Here is a 17,140-nt window from a genome sequence, read left to right as displayed (position 1 = left end):
TTTTGGCCTATTTGAAAGAATCATCAGTTATACGATGATGTACCCCTAGTGTGCTCGACAATGTACTCTTTGTAAACGTTCTAGTGCTTTCTATTTCCCCTTGTTGTTAACACTTCTAAGTATCATACCGTGATGAGCGAGTGCATACAATGAAAGTGCTTTGATAACTAGTGTCAATACTTTATACTATGATCCTCTTTGGTACCACTATGATCGCCTGCAATATACAAGTTATGAATAATCAAGATGAATAAAACGATCGACTAAGTAACTCTGCCTCAAATCTGCAACCAAACAAGGAATATGAATTAAGGCGGAATCACTCGCTCTAAGTCTGCAAAATCTTACTTATGCACAACCCTGATGTAGATACTCAGCCATAAAAGCTTCTCAGAATGGATCTTTTAGTCCTCTTGAATACTGTGACTTGTTTCAAATTGTGAGTTATTATAATTACTTTTAAGTGTTTTCCCCAAGTTTTAATCTTATATAAATATAAATTTATTTTTAAAGTAATTACTATTTCGAAAACGTACCGCTGCTCGCTGACGACTCCGAGGTTGATTCTCCTGCGGTGATCATCAGAATTCATCCATCCACTCCTGAGTTCTTTGTTATCGGGCAATCCCTCTTGTAGTGTCCAGTCTCACCACAGCCATAGCAGGCTTGGTTTTCTTCGAAACCGAGGACTTGGGAGATCGGTTGAGCCGGTGCCCTGCAAAAACGAATTGTGTGTCCCTTTATGTGGCAGTTCAGACACTGCATTTCCCGGCATACTCCAGTGTGGTGATAGTTGCACTTCCCACACTTCGGGAGGGTTCCAGCATATCGACTGGCAAGTGTTGGAGTAGTAGGTGTTGTGGCGGCGTACATAATACTCATTTGTTGCTCATGCATGGTTTCCTGTGTTGTTCGCTTCTTTTTCCTCTTGTTCCCCGACTTTTGTTTATAGTCCTCTCCCTTTGATGGCTCGAGAACGGAGACTTCTACACCATGGAGGACTCCATGGTCAATGAGTCGCTAGGCCAGGCGTTTGGCACTATCGAATGTGGCTGGGTTAGAAAACAGAGCATATCCTTGGATCGGGGCAGTTAGACCCCAGATGTATCTTTCTATCTTCTTGCTCTCCGGGGTAACCATCCCGAGGCATAGCCCTGCTAGTTCGTTGAACCTATCGGTGTAGGCCACTATGTCTAAGCCTACCATCGTGAGCTCCCATAGTTCTTGCTCCAACTTTTGAACTTCGCCCAACGGGCAGTATTCTCCCAACATTAACTCTTTTAGGTTCTCCCAACCTATTGAGTTATCCACTGATAGGGTCAGTGACTTAACATGGCAGTTCCACCATGTCAGGTCTTTGTCAGAGAAGGTGCCTGCAGCAAACTTAACTTTGCTCCCTTTTGGGCACGAACCGATTTCGAAGATCGAATCTGTTTTCTCGAACCATCGCATCAGAGCGATGACTCCACCATTGACATTAAAGGAATTGGGTTTGCAGTTCATGAAGTCCTTGTACGAACACTCCCTTGGGTGTCTGTGAGAATTTCCAGGGTTGGCTAAGTGGGTACCGCAACCAAATCCGGAGGTACTACTTTAGTCAAAGTGAGCTAGAGCAGTTGCCACTGCGGAAGATATCACTGCTTGGAGAGTAGCAGGATCGAACTGTGGCGTTGGGGTTGGAGTTAGAGGGGTAGTACATCTGTTTAATCTGCGTGGAGGCATCTTTGCTAAAAGAATACAAATATGAGATGGGAATAAGTCTATAGTAGTGGATATAAGCCGAAAGCTGAAATACAAGGTTATCCTAGTTCTAAGTGTATGTGGTCCTGACTTCCACAGGGTTTTGGAAACAATTCATAAAAGAGTATATACCTAATAAACTCTATGAATCAGAAGTGGCTATCCTCGAATGAATATATGTGACATGAATAACTATTACCAGTTGCATGAAAGAAAATAATCCTAACACATAATGTGAGCAGTGTTTCCACTAACTCATTAAGTTAACCAAGATTATTATTTATTAGTGTGACGCATGAGACGTTTTGGTTACTTCGGCTGATCCCTCTACGAAAACTTCTCTTGAACTTCTCTTGTTCCGCCTTGACTCTTCTGTTGACTGCTATGAGGAAGTGGTTGCATCTATTTGGGTTGTCGTGCGAGAATGGATGTGACTAAAGAATCTATGAGATTTAAGTGAAACATTATGGGGTGATCCTTACAGAGTCCTCCTATAATTATACAAAGTATACAAGTTGTATATCATTTAAGATTAAATAGAGCTTCAAATAAGTGATCCTACTCCACAACCACAACCAAACAAGGAACCAGTAGTGAAGCGTACATCAAAAAACTTAAGTCTATAAAATCTCAATTATATATAACCTTGGGAGTATATATTGCAAGATTATAGACCTATCTGTAAGGGTCTTTTATGTTATCACATAAGTTATTTATATAGTGCCTAAAATACTCCTATAGTATTTTAATGTAATTTACTTGATATGTTTTAAACTTGTTATCGTGTTATAGCATCATAAAATACTCCCATAGTATCTTATCCTTATGTTCTGATCTAGAATTCCCTTGAATAGAGTTAGGTAAGTTTTATGACTGTTGAAATACCACATCACTCCCAAACACATGTCAGTCACATCTCGAATGAATATAGTTGATCAGGCTATTTTGATCCTAGTTGTGATTGCATAACTGTCTAGGTTTCACCGCAGTGTTTAACCTTAAAATACTTATGTTCTGTTCTTCTTGTGATACTTGTTATAGTAGGTATATATATAAGCACGTATGTATACTTTTATAAGGTATTGTTATATCCTTAAAATATAATATTATCCAGAGAACTTAGGCCCCATTGTATTTATAGTTGTATATCTTTTATTGGTTGATATAGTTAGTTCACTATAAACAATGCTCTGATACAAATCTGTCAAACCCGAAAACCGGAATGGTGGAAACGTTCGGGGGTGGTAGACGTCATGTTTAGTATCACAAGACATGCATCATAATAATCAAAGTAATGAACAACTATTTCATTAGAAAGAAAGTGTTTACAAAGTATGTGGTCACATAACATAGACTACAAAGTAAATAGCAAAATAAGACATGAAGCTATACTGCTCCATCTTCTGAATTCCCAGAGCGCGTACTTGTCTACTGGTCTCCGGAGAATACAAGTTATTTTGAAAGAGTAGATCAGCATTTAAGATGGTGAGTTCATAAGATTTTAGTGATGTAAGAAGTTGTAAGAAAGTTGTAGTAAGTTGTAAGTTCTGTTTAGAAAAGTTCGTCTGTTCCTCCAGAAAATCCTATATTTCCTGCTTTGATGAAAGATAAGTAAAAATGACTCCACAATCCTTTCTATGAGTACTAAATGGATACAATTTATATAAAAACCCGGAGTAAACAAACAATCAATTGTGTGTATCTACCCTAAGCCCACAACCAAACAAGGAACAGGAAGTAAGGCGGAAAGCACACATCCCATTGTTTGTTAGATCATTGTTGTATATAACCCTGGCGTATTCACTTGGTACTCATGGAGTTAATTGTAATAGTTCCTTTATAACTTATGAAAAGATTCTTTAAGAAAACCCTTATTTCTTTTAGTAAAAATGGTAACCACAGTGGTTCCTTCTATAATCACTTAGTTTATACTAGCTATATATAATCTAATATCGAATAGATAGTTAATTGTGTGAATCTGCCCTAAGCCCACAACAAAACAAGGAACAGGAAATGAAGCGGAAGGCACGCATCCAACTACTATCGGGTATTAATTATGTATAACCCTGATGTATAAACTATGATATTATAGAGTTAACCACCTAAGGTCCATTAAGTTTATACTAGTTTAATAAAATGGATTAAACCCTTTACTGGTAAGTTTCTAGTTTTGTCTACCAAATGTTTTATTTGGAAAGTATGTTTTGTACTAGAAAACGGTGTATTGAATTTGTATACTATGACCTGGCCCATACCTGGTACCCCTTAAGATTACTTGACGTATACAGAATATATATAAAGCTAAGATCGAATAGATAGTAGGTTGGATGAATCTGCTCTAAGCCCACAACCAAACAAGGAACAAGAAATGAAGCGGAAAGCATACATCCTACTACATGTCGGATCCGATTAATATATATCCCTGATGTATACATTAAGGAATCATAAAGTTAGCATTATAGGCTCTCTTTCTACTGAATGTACTAGACTCGACTTTTCTGTTTGTCGTTTGTAAAATGTGAGTTTTGCCTAGTTTATAACTATCTTAACTCGAAAATAGTTTGCATTAACTATCAAGTGGAACTGTCACAAAATGAAAGTAATGGGAAAATGTAAGTACACAACTGTCTTTTGAATTGACATCTTGACGTACTGATTACCTTAAAACATGTTTGTTTTATTAAGGTCATAATGTGATGGATAGTACCCATACTATATGCTCTCCCTACAAGAGATTATGGGCACCAAACACGACTTCCGCAAACAAATTGCTAGGCCGTGAAAATTGACATTAAAGTTATATAATCATGTATACCCAATTTACTATCACCTTTTGTTTAGAACAATGAGTTAGTGATTATTGGTATAGTTAGATCCTGTATTGTTCAAATGCTATAGCATTTAGTATGCTCTTTCTGTTATAGTATCTTAGTATGTTCTTTCTGTTATCACGTATTGTATCTTCCTCCCTGTTTCTCTTTATAATATGATACCTATGTTATCGTGTATTGTATCTACCTCCCTGATTCTCTTTATAGTATGATCTAGGATCTAGTATGAACTTAACTTGTAAACTATACCCATTATAGTTTACTAGTATGATTACTTGAACTGCTACTGAAAAGACTCATTTATCTACTAAGTTATGATTGTACTTTAAAAATAGAGTTTTATAAACTATAAAGTAACATAACTTAAAAAGAGTTTTTGAAATGTTTTGATCACTTACAAAAGACATAAGTAATCTTTTGAAAGATGTTTATAACAAACATTTACACAATTATCATTGTGTTCAACTTGTTTCCCCCCCCCCCCTTTAAAAGCATTTAAAATAGTTTAAAAGATTCATTATACGGGTATGAACTCACCTTATATGGGTGATTGAAACGAATATGGGCGTAAGGATCAGAAGTTCCACGAGTGAAGTCCCGAAACACAAACGAGTCCTAAATGACATATATGAAAAGTATTTGCATGAATAAAGTGTTTGCAAGCAACTAACATGCAAGGAAACACCCTTTGGTACTAGGAAACACTTGGACCAAGTGTTAGAATCACATGTGATTCTTCTAAGGGGAGTGTACGACGACAAAAGAGGACCTTACGACCCAAGTGGTATGTCTCATGGAGTTTACGGCCATAGAGTTTACGGCCCTATGAGCTTACGACCGTAAACTCAAGGCATCTTGTACCTAAGTCTGTGACATGTTCCTCTTTGTATCAAGGACGTGTTCTAGGTTACAAGCTTAGCTTCTAGAAAGGTTTATCACAAAATTGGCACCTTTATAAGGGTTTACTGCCAAGGGTGATGCTCTTGGCCGTAAACTCCTATTGTTCTTGAGAAATGGATGTTTTCAAAGTGTAAATCAAGTGCTTTTAGCATACAACATGTTAAGGAAGGAGTACTCACAATATTGAAGCTTGAAAGGGATGATTTCAGCCCAAAAACACTAGGATGTTCTTGGTGTTCTTGGAGATCTAGACAAAAGGGATGTTTTCATGGATGAATCATGAGGATGATGTATGATTAAGAAGGATAACAACAACTAGTGAGAAGAAAACTTATGTCTTTGGAGGATTTGGATGAAGAACATGATGATACTTGAGAGAGTTTGAGGAGATTTCGGCCAAGGAAGGAAAAGAATGAGGAAAATGAAGTGCTTTCATATATATATATATATATATATATATATATATATATATATATATATATATATATATAGGAGGGGTTTACGGCCAGTCAAGACTTTACGGCCGTAAACTCTTGTTCCTTGGCCGTGAACTCCTTTTTAGGGGTCTTAAGGCTTGAATGTTGCACAGAGTCTCTAGCAGGTACATTCTATCACTCATTCCTTAAGTGTATCAGGCTTAAAACCCAATAGAATGACCCTTAACAAGGCTAGAAGGCAATAAATTTTTGGGTTGTCACACGAATGTGGATTTGTTTCAGTCTCTCCATCTTGAAGGTTTCTTTGATTAGCAGAAAGTGGGCGGATTTAGTCAATCCATCGACAATTACCCAGATGGTATCGTACCCACTCAGAGATTTGGGCAACTTAGTTATAAAATCCATCGCAACCTTTCTCACTTCCGCTCACATATTTCTGGCTGTTGAAGAAGACCTGAGGGCTTTTGATATTCCACCTTCACCTTGTCGCAAGTCAGGCATTTTCCCACAAAGGTAGTGATCTCTGCTTTCATGTTTGGCCACCAATAGAGCTTTTTGAGATCCAGATACATCATATTTGAACCTGGGTGCACGGAGTATCGAGTCCTGTGAGCTTCGCTCATGACAACCTCTTTGTAACCGATGACCTTTGGGGTCCAGATGCAGTCCATGAAATAATAGACTACGTCTCCCTTGATCTCTAAGTTCTTTTCCATTCCCCTCAAAGCTTCATCCGACATGTTCTCTGGTTTCAAGGCTTCCAATTGAGCCTCTCTGATCTGAGTGGATAGATGAGCATAGATGGTCATAGTCAATGTCTTCACTCTACGACCTGAGTAGTCTTTCTGGCTGAGGGCGTCTGCTACCACGTCGGCCTTGCCTAGATAATAGTGTATCTCACTCATAATCATTGAGTAGCTCCACCCATGGCCGTTACCTCATGTTCAATTCCTTTTGATTAAAAATGTGTTGTAGGCTTTTATGGTCGGTAAAGACAGTGCACTTGGTTCCGTAGAGATAATGTCCCCATATAATTTAATGCAAAGACCACTACTCCCAACTCCAGATCGTGAGTTGTATAATTGGCTTTGTGTGCTTTCAGCTGTCTCGAGGCATAAGCAATAACTTTTCCTCTTTGCATGAGCACATAGCCTAGGCCCTGATTAGACGCATCACAATTGACAACAAAGTCATCCGTCCCTTTGGGCAGAGACAGGATAAGTGCGCCACACAAGGCCCACTTCAATGCTTGAAACGTAGTGTCTTGCTTTTCTCCGCAACTAAAGGGTACACCTTTCTGAGTTAGGGTGGTTAATGTAGGTTCCCATTTTATCAATTGGATTGGTGCGGAAGATATTACCAAGAAGATAATCGTATATGAACATGAAGAACATAATATGTGAGTAAAACTATAGTAGATAAATAGAGAGATATAAAATATTACAAGAACACTCATGGGTTGGGAGAGATAACTCTCCCTTGGTGGGAAAGATCCCACCACACTCTCTAAACTACAAAGTCTACATAGTGGACTCTAACAATAAAATGACCATCACCTCCATTTTATATACTAGTGGAGGGAATATGCTTTTCATACAAGGGAATATTCTAACCTAATAAACACTCGACATTGTAAAGCATTTTCATGCTCCAACAATCTCCCCTAAATGCTCGGAAATGGTGAGAGTAAAGCAGTGATATAAGGAAGAACATCTGACAGGCAGGTCCGGTAGGTCAGGTGTTGAAGTGTCTCGAAAGTGCTGAAGCTGTCGTGATCTCGGAATCTGGAAATGGAATCTCTAGAATCAAAGAACAAACAGAGAAACCCCAATCTCTAAATAAAAGTATAAAATCCCAATCTTCGAATGTGATCAGTGCCCAAAAACTAATCATGTTCACAGTCTCCCCCTCAATTGTAGAACTGAAGAGAACAATCTCGAATCACACAACGTCTTCAATATTCTGAAATCGAATGATAATGAACCAAATAATCTCTGAAGAATAACCGGCTGAAAATGTGAAGCATCCAAAATTGAAGTCCGAAAAATAAATAATATGAATCCGATGACATGGTCCAGCAATGCCAAAAATTTGATCGGAAGATCAAAAATAAGTGCCACGCCGCATCGCTAAAATAATCATCGTCTTCAAAATATCGCAAACCCAAACTCAATCAATCATAATATCTGAACTGGATGCAAACACAAATGATACATCCCAAAGTGTAGAGTCTGAAGATAAATAATCATAATCCGAAGAACATCAAGTAATGCCAAAAATTTGATCTGTGAAGACCAAAAATCAGTGCCACATTACACTATAAAATGAATCTTCGTCTTCAAATGTCTCTAACATCAAAAATCCAACAATAAACCAAAATGAATGCTCTTGATTCTCCCCCTATTTTTGATCGACAATGCAATAAAGATCAAAAATAATCCTGAAACCGGGAAAGAAAATATGTCGGATATGATAGAGCATCACACGCTCCCCCTTGACGTGAGCATCTACCCGTAAAAACGAGGATATTATTTTTTGGTCATGGGTAGACATGGTGACTTATTGCCGAACTAAACACACACTGTAGAATATCTATATATGAGAAACCCGCTGTTGAAAAATCATAATGCTGAACCGAAGTGATGTCGAAAACCAAAATGCAAACCCGAACTCTCAAATAATGGTTTGAGACCATTATTAAATAGTCCGAATGGAGTAAAAATGCGAGTAGATAGGTAGAAGTGAGACAAAAAAATAATAATTTCTGAACCAACTGTGTCTTCACTCATAATTAGCCAGAAGAATGAAGCCTTGAACCAAGGGTTTAAAATTGGTGTTAAAAAAAATAACTAGTTTTAATGAAAAATGATTTTAATAAAAATAATTGGTATAAAATAAAAATAATTGGTTTAAAAAATAATGAGTTTTAAAAAAATAATGGCTGTTAAATAAAAATAATTGGTTTAAAAAAAAACGAATAAATTGGCTATAAAAAAACTTGGAAAGAAATGGGTAAGGGGGTGGATCCATAATGAAAATGGATTCACTTAGGAAAATGGGTTAAGCTGAAAAAGGTAAGGAGTGGAGAGGTTAGGAGTAAAAAAAGTTTAGGAGTGAAAAGTGGTTAGGAGCGGAAATTCCGGAGTGAAAAAAATAGGGTCAGAAATGAAAAAAAGGGACAAAGGTCCGAAATGGTTTATGGTCCGGATTTTATTTTATTTTATTTTATTTTTATTTTGATTCCGGAAATATTGAGTCTGAAATGGAAGGGTGAGGAAGAAAAAAAGGTTTCGGAATTTTTGGTTCGGAATTAAAAAAAAAAAAAACGAGTGGGTGCGAAGTGGGTTTTAAAAGAAAAATAGGTCCGAAGTGGTTGAAAAGTCTGAAATGGGTTTTAAAGAAAGAAATCTAGAACAAAAATAAGTTGTGTGTTCCGAAGCAAAAAAAAGAGGTTGTTTCGGAATCAGAAAGCAAGTGGGTCAGTCAACAAAAACAAGGTTGAAGTTGATGTAATTGGAGAGATTACCGTGAGGTGGGGTTGGACAGCTTGCAAAGTTGGGAAGTGATTTTCTTGTTTGACTTCTTAAAGCTGCAGATGGTAGTGAATGGTCAGATGGCATAAAACCCGAGAAAAGTAGGCTGAACTTTGGTACACACATAAACTGTTGAGTAGACAGATGGAACCAGATGTTGCTGATGTGGTGCAACCTAATTGGATGCAGCTTACCTTGTGACCCGAGGGAGACAAATCTCCATGGAGTGGGTTGGCCTCTGCTGACGTGTCAACCATTGATTCTAGATAATTATTTATCAAATATCCCAACACTCTAAAAATCAAATACTCCGAATTTATGACCATTCGTTCAATCTCTTACCCAATAACCATATTTTTGTCTTTTTCTAAACACCTTTTTGCATGTGATAAAAAGATCAACCACCTTTTTAACATGAGACTTCATCTTCTTCAGCAAACATATTTTCTTTTCATAAACTCAAATTCAACAGCAGCAAAAATGTATTGCACAGTAGCAGCAAAATTTTTATTTTTCTAGCAACATCACCAATAAAACAGTAAATAACTCACAAAAAAAATTTTAGTTGCGAAGGTTGAGAAAACCATCAAGAATGATGAAATTCTTCAAGATAATAAACCAATCAGGATTGTTCCTTTGAAATAATCATGAGATCTCCAAGGTCTCGCTCTGATACCACTTGTAGGTTCCCATTCTATCGATTGGATAGGTGCGGAAGATATTACCAAGAAGATAATTGTATATGAACATGAAGAACATAATATGTGAGTAAAACTATAGTAGATAAATAAAGACATATAAAATATTACAAGAACACTCATGGGTTGGGAGAGATAACTCTCCCTTGGTCGGAGAGATCCCACCATACTCTCTCTAAACTACAAAGTCTACATAGTGAACTCTAATAATGAAATGACCATCACCTCCACATTATATACTAGTGGAGGGAATATGCTATTCATACAAGGGAATATTCTAACCTAATAAACATTCAAAATTGTAGAGCATTTTCATGCTCCAACAGTTAAAGGGTTAGCAATCCTGGAGAAATTCTAGATAAACCTGCGATAGTAGCCAACGAGACCCAAGAATTGACAAATTTCTGTGGGCGTCTTCGGTGCTTACCAATTCTCAATCGCCTTGATTTGGAAGGGTCCACGTGTATGCCCTCCTCGCTAACCACTTGACCAAGGAAAGTTACTTTTCTGATCCAGAATTCACACTTAGAAAATTTTGCATATAGATTTTCTACCCGTAATGTTTCTAGCACTAGCCTCAGGTGTTGTCTATGATCTTCCTCGCTTGCAGAATAGACAAGTATATCATCAATGAATACTATCACAAAATTTTCTAGGAAGGGGCGGCACACCCGATTCATCAGATCCATGAATACCGCTGGTGCGTTGGTTAGACCAAAGGGAATCACTACGAACTCATAGTGACCATATCGAGTCTGAAATGTTGTCTTGGGAACATCACCCTCATGGACTCGCAACTGATGGTATCCTTATCTTAGTTCTATCTTTGAAAAGTAATTGGCTCCCTGTAGTTGATCGAAGAGGTCTTCGATTCAGGGAAGAGGATAAAGGTTTTTGATGGTGAGCTTGTTCAGTTCGCGGTAATCTATGCACATCTGAAAGGATCCATCCTTCTTTTTCACAAATAAGACCGGGGCTCCCCAGGGTGAGAAGCTCGGTCTAATGAATCCTTTGTTGAGCAGTTCATTGAGTTGGCTGGATAACTCTTGCATTTATGCCAGGGCTAGACGGTAAGGGGATTTGGCTGTAGGAGTGCCTCCGGGGATTAAGTCGATTCTGAACTCGATTTGGCGTTCGGGGGGGGGGGGGGGGGGATTCCAGGGAGATCTTCGGGGAAGACATCAGCAAAGTTGCAGACCTTGGGGATACTCTCGAGATCCTTAACCTCCTGTTTTTCATTAACAACATGAGGTAGGAACGCTTTGCACTCTTTTTGAATATGTTTCTGAGCTTTGATGCACGATATGATATGAAGGTTTTTGCTGAGTTTATCACCGTAAATGATGAGGGTTTCGCCATTAGGCAGATTGAGGTGAATGGCTTTTCAAAACAAAGGATATCGACATGATGAAGACTTAACCAGTCCATGCCAATAATGACATGAAAGCTTTTTATGGAAACTGGCATGATGTCGATCGGAAAGGAATGATCATTTAGGGTAAGGGTACAACCTATGAATATGTCGTCAGTGCTCTCTTTCTTACCGTTAGCCATCTCGACGGAAAAGGTTTCGGTTAGAGGTTGGGATTTATGCTTGAGTAGACACTTAAATGCATGACTAACAAAACTTCTCACCACACCAAAATCAAAAAGGATGCATGCATAATAATTGTTGAGGAGCAATGTACCCGTTACTACGGTGGGATCTGTGACAGCCTCATCTTGGCCCATAGCTAGCATTCTCCCCGTGTTGCTAGCTGTTGCCTTTGGCCAATTTCTCTTGAAGTGACCGGTCTCCGCACAACCATAACAGGCTTGACCAATTCCAGCTCCAACTGCCTGATTGGTTGGTTGGGTTTGTGTCTTGCAAAATCGAGTTGTGTGTCCCTTCTTACCACAGCTATTGCACAACATCTCGCGGCACTTCCCATGATGATGAAAGTTGCACTTGTCACACCTTGGAAGGGTACCAGCATATCTATTGGCAGGTGCTTGAGCTGCAGGAATAGCGGCAGGAGTGGTAACAACATAAAATGCTACTACTTGTTGTTTCTTGGAGGGCTCCTGCGAAGACTGTCCCTTACTCTTGTTCCAAAAACTTTTTCTTCCGACCACTCACATTTGGTGGTTCGGGAACGACTGCCACTGCATCAAGATCAACCCCGTGATCTATATAAGTTTGCGCCAAACACTTGGCACTGTCGAATATGAGAGGTTTAGCAGCCAAAATATTTCCTTGAGTTGGGGGCGTCAATCACCAAATGTACCTCTCTATTTTCATGCTTTCCGGGGTGACCATCCATAGACATAGAAGAGCCAGATTGTAGAATCTAGCTATATAAGTAGCAATGTCGGAACCCTTCATCTTCAGGTTCCAGAGCTCGTGCTCCAACCTCTACATCTCGCCCCTTAGGCAGTACTCAGCAAGCATCGGCTCTTTAAAACTTTCCCAACCCATGGCATTGGCTACTAGCAGAGTTAGGGATTTGACTCGGCTATTCCACCGAGTCAATGCTGTATCGGTGAAGGTGTAGGCGGCAAACTTCACCTTGCTGACCTCAGAACATGCACAAACCTCAAAATTTGATTAGAACTTCTTTAACCATCGAGTTAGGGCGATGACTCCTCCATTTTCATTGAAGGATTTGGGCTTCGCATTCATAAAATATTTGTAGGAACACTCCTTTTGGTTTCCCTGACCACCCTTTAGATTTTAGGGATGGGTACCACTTCCTGATCTGTTAGAGCCGCTAGAATTTATCTGCGACATCACGACAGCCACAACGGCTGTAATTGCTGCCTGGAACATGGCAGGATCGAATTGAGGAGGTGGTAGCATCAGATTTGTCAGGGGATTGTTGTTCTTCTTGTTGGGTCTCTTCCTCGGAGGCATCTTACTCTAGAAGAATCAAGAAGAAGAGGATGGTAAGTCCCCTAGAATTTGGAATCAAGTGATATGGAATAAGACATATCTCAAGCTGATAGATAAAGTGTTATACTAAACAATATACAAAGAAAAGTTACCAATACAATTAAACTATTGCTAGAAAGAAATAAGTAGCAACAGTTGGAATGAATTTCTACGCTGAATTCGGCTCTAGCTAAAATACTCTTATAATATTTTAAAGTGGTATGTTTTGTTCTATCGATCTATTGTTGGATATAGCTTGGGAAGTTTTAGGCTTGTTGCAACCCCACAGTCACTCCCAAACACATGTTGATCATGTCTCAAATAAATAGAGTTTATCAGGCTATATCGATTCCAGACATGATTACATAACTATCCAGCTTTAACTGCAGTGTCCAACACCAAATTACTTTTGTTCTGTTCTACTTGTGATACTATTTCTGGTATGTATGTATACTTGTATACTTCTTATAAAATACTTATATTTTAAAAAGTATACTTTTAGTCTAGAGCACTTTGGCCCCTTTATTGTTTATAGTTGTATACCACATAAGGTTCGGTATACTTAGTTCACTATAAACAATAGCTCTAATACCAATCTGTGACACCCCCAAACCGAAACGACGGAAACGTTCGGGGGTGGAGGACGTCATGTACAATATCACAACAATTTCATCATAGTAATCAAAGTAAACACAACCATTACATTGAAAATATAAGTATTTACATATGTTTGATACATAATTAGTATACATCAAAAGTATTACAAAATATAAAGACGTGACTCTTATACGCTTCGTGTTCTCAAAAGCCTGCCGGAGTACCTGTCTACGGATTTCCTGAGAATACAAGCGATTTTTAAAGAGTATCAGCATTAAGTTGGTGAGTTCATAAAAAAAATTGTAATGAAAACCTATCATTGATATCTGTATAAAAGGATTTTTATGCTTACTAAGAAAATCCAATATTTTCTAACATATAAGTTTGTTATTGTGTTCCATAAAGTATTAGTTTGTAGGCCTAGTTACTACCAGGCGTATTTTATGTCTTTGCTTTAAATGAAAACGCTGGCTATCACCAGTAATGTATAGAATGTTCTGTTTGAAAACCCTAGTTACCACCAGTATATATAGTAGTTTTATTACTTAGAATAAAACCATGAATTGTATCCCTAGAATCCTCTAGTGTAATGTATAGTAGTTCTATTACTTAAAATAAAACTAATGAAGAAATGAAATCCCTTAAACAAGGTTATTTTATATTATTGTGATTCGTATAACCATGTTTGATATGACTGATGACCTCTGCGACATTCTTCATGCGTCGGGCGGTATGATATTTGTCACCCCAGGCTTGCCTGCCTAACTGTAGCTAGCAGTTTAGGTGTCGGATTGTCAGTCCCGAATAGATCTATTTACAAATCTCATGCTCTCCCTCCAGGATACTCTGGTTACACTAAAAGATAGGATTTAACATGTACCCCGAAAGGTACAATTGAAGAGTTGTCTCATAATCCTGTATTAACTAGTTTACGTGTGGTTCTGACTTGTTCTCTTGTATTTGAATCCGTTTGTATAACGAATAGTATAATAATAATTATACTTAAATAATCATTTATGAATGTATTCTTGTTATTCGAAAAATACCATTGAATATCATAAGCTAAGTCTGTCATAGCTTATATGCCTGTAAGTGTAATACCGTGTATTGAAACCCCGAACTATACCTATTATAGTTTGCATGTATCATATGTACTTGGTTTGTATATTGATCTGAAAACTATGCAATTATGCTTGTAATTTGAAAACTTCCCTTATGCTTAGCATGTTACAAAAGGGAAAAACTATCTAAACATTTTATAAAAATGCGGAAACCCAATGGCTGTATCAATTGCATTAGTTTTAAGTGTATTGAAATCCTTTTGTATAAGTTCACAAAATCATTCGTGTTTGGCTTGTATTCCCCCTGAAAACGGTAAAAATTAGTAAAAGCATAGGGGTATGAACTCACTGTTAGTAGCGTGAAAGTGTCGGACGACTAAACTGGAATTGAAGGCCCTCGATTTGATGTACACGGTACTTAACCGGATCCTAATAACAATTAAATACATATATGCATTTTATTAGCGAAACCATTAATTGTAGTGTTGGAAACACACTTGCTTTTGGTTTAGGAATGTTACCGGGACTCGATTGAATCAGATAAAGCGGGTTTTCAACCAATTTTACTACTTAGGAAGGGTTTGCAGTCGTGAAGGGGATTACAGCTGTGAACTGTTCTTGACCGTGATCTGATCTCAGCCGTGAACGGTTTACTGCCCTTGAAGGGTTCACGGTCTTTGAAGGTTTGAAGGGTTCATGGCCTGAAATATGAAGATTTAAAGGGTTCACGTCCGTGAACTCAAGAACAGCAACACTTGATTTTGATGAAAAACTGATGTTTTGATGCTCCAAAATGAGTTCCAAGGCGGATAGAGTGATAGTTGAAGATAAATCTTTCGTTTTCTTGTGTTTTTGGGTGATGATTTTTAGAGAGATCGAGGGTGTTCGCGGCCAGAAAAACATAAATGAGGGGCAGGGGCTTATATTTATAGGGGTTTCATGGTCGGTGGGGTCCATCTGTGAATGGGTTTACGACTGTGATCGGGTTTACAGCCGTGATCAGGTTCACGGCCATGAACACCAGTCAGGCCGGATTCGCTGATTTTCTAAGTAACTTGAGTTTTTGCACGATTTCGATTCCGAATCATATATAAAATTCAATTATATAACTTAAATGATTTTCTAACCCATAGGAATTTGATGGTACAACATGAAATTCAAAATTTAATTAACGGAATCGGCTAACATTAACGGAAAAAGATTCAGATTGTCATAGTGGGAGACTATTGGATTAGGTGTCTAAGCCTATAACTATAATTGGTATGTACTTGATTTGATGGTAGCATGGTCCTTTTGGGTTGCCTTCACACTGGCAACTTGACAGGATGATTATTGGAGATAGAGAGGCTGATTTTATTTAGAATGATAAAGTAGGGCATAAATATGATTTATTAATATATTATAAGAATAATATATTAATTAGAAATCATATTATTAATTAGTATTTAATCATAAATTAATTTGGAATTAATTTTGGGATTAAAGGAATTGATTTGTAATTATTTGATAGTTAAGGTTTTTGGCCATTGGATCACCCTTATTAGGAAGGGCCGAAAATCCCAAGAAGGTTCTAGGTATTTTTGTCCAAGCCTTAAGGTAAGGGAGTCCATGGACTTGCTTAGGCCCTAAGCTAAGGAATTTGGTTTTCCACCTTAAAACCCTAGCTAGCCTCAAGTATAAATAGACCCCTTGGCTCTTGATTTCGTCCCACCCCTTATGAAACTCTAGAAGAGCCGATTTTTGGATCAATTCACCTTCTCCCCTCTCTCTCATATTCATCCTCTTGCCCTAGTGTATGTGTGAGCCATTAGAGGTACTACAATTGTGGTACTTGTTCTCAAAAGTAAGGATCTTCAAGTTTGAGTTGTTATTACCATATAGCAACAAAGATATGTGATCTAATCTTTCATATGTGATTTTTGAAATTATTAGATGCATATTAGGGTTTTCTATTTGTGTTCTTTTGTTGTATGTATAATAGAGAAAACATAGATCCAAATTAGGGTTGCATGTACACATAGGATTGTTTGTATAAAACCCATCAGTCTGATCATCCAACCGTCTGGCTCCAAAACCTGAGCCAGAGTCCTCCTTAGCACCAGAACTACCAATATGTCTGCCCCACAGAGTCACTATACTGAAAATATACCATATAGACCATCAAAATATATCAATGGATCACAAACTCTACAAGTTTTTATGGTTTCATTGCATCTCTCATTGACTCGAGTACGGATCCTCTGCTTCTAGTAGTACGGACCCATACTACCTTCCACATATATCCATAGTTTCCTTAACAATTTCTTTGAATCCTCCAATTCACCTTATATCCATATGATTAACCCTCATCAAGATAAGGCTCCCAATACTAGATCTCATCCTAGGTTTTCCTAGGGAAAACTCCACACCACTCTCTTCCATCATCTTTAGAA

The sequence above is a fragment of the Lactuca serriola genome, chromosome 3 (genome assembly GCF_051521515.1).
Source record: "Lactuca serriola cultivar US96UC23 chromosome 3, Lser_US96UC23_V15, whole genome shotgun sequence".
NCBI lineage: Eukaryota > Viridiplantae > Streptophyta > Magnoliopsida > Asterales > Asteraceae > Lactuca > Lactuca serriola.
This window is presented reverse-complemented; position numbering follows the sequence as displayed.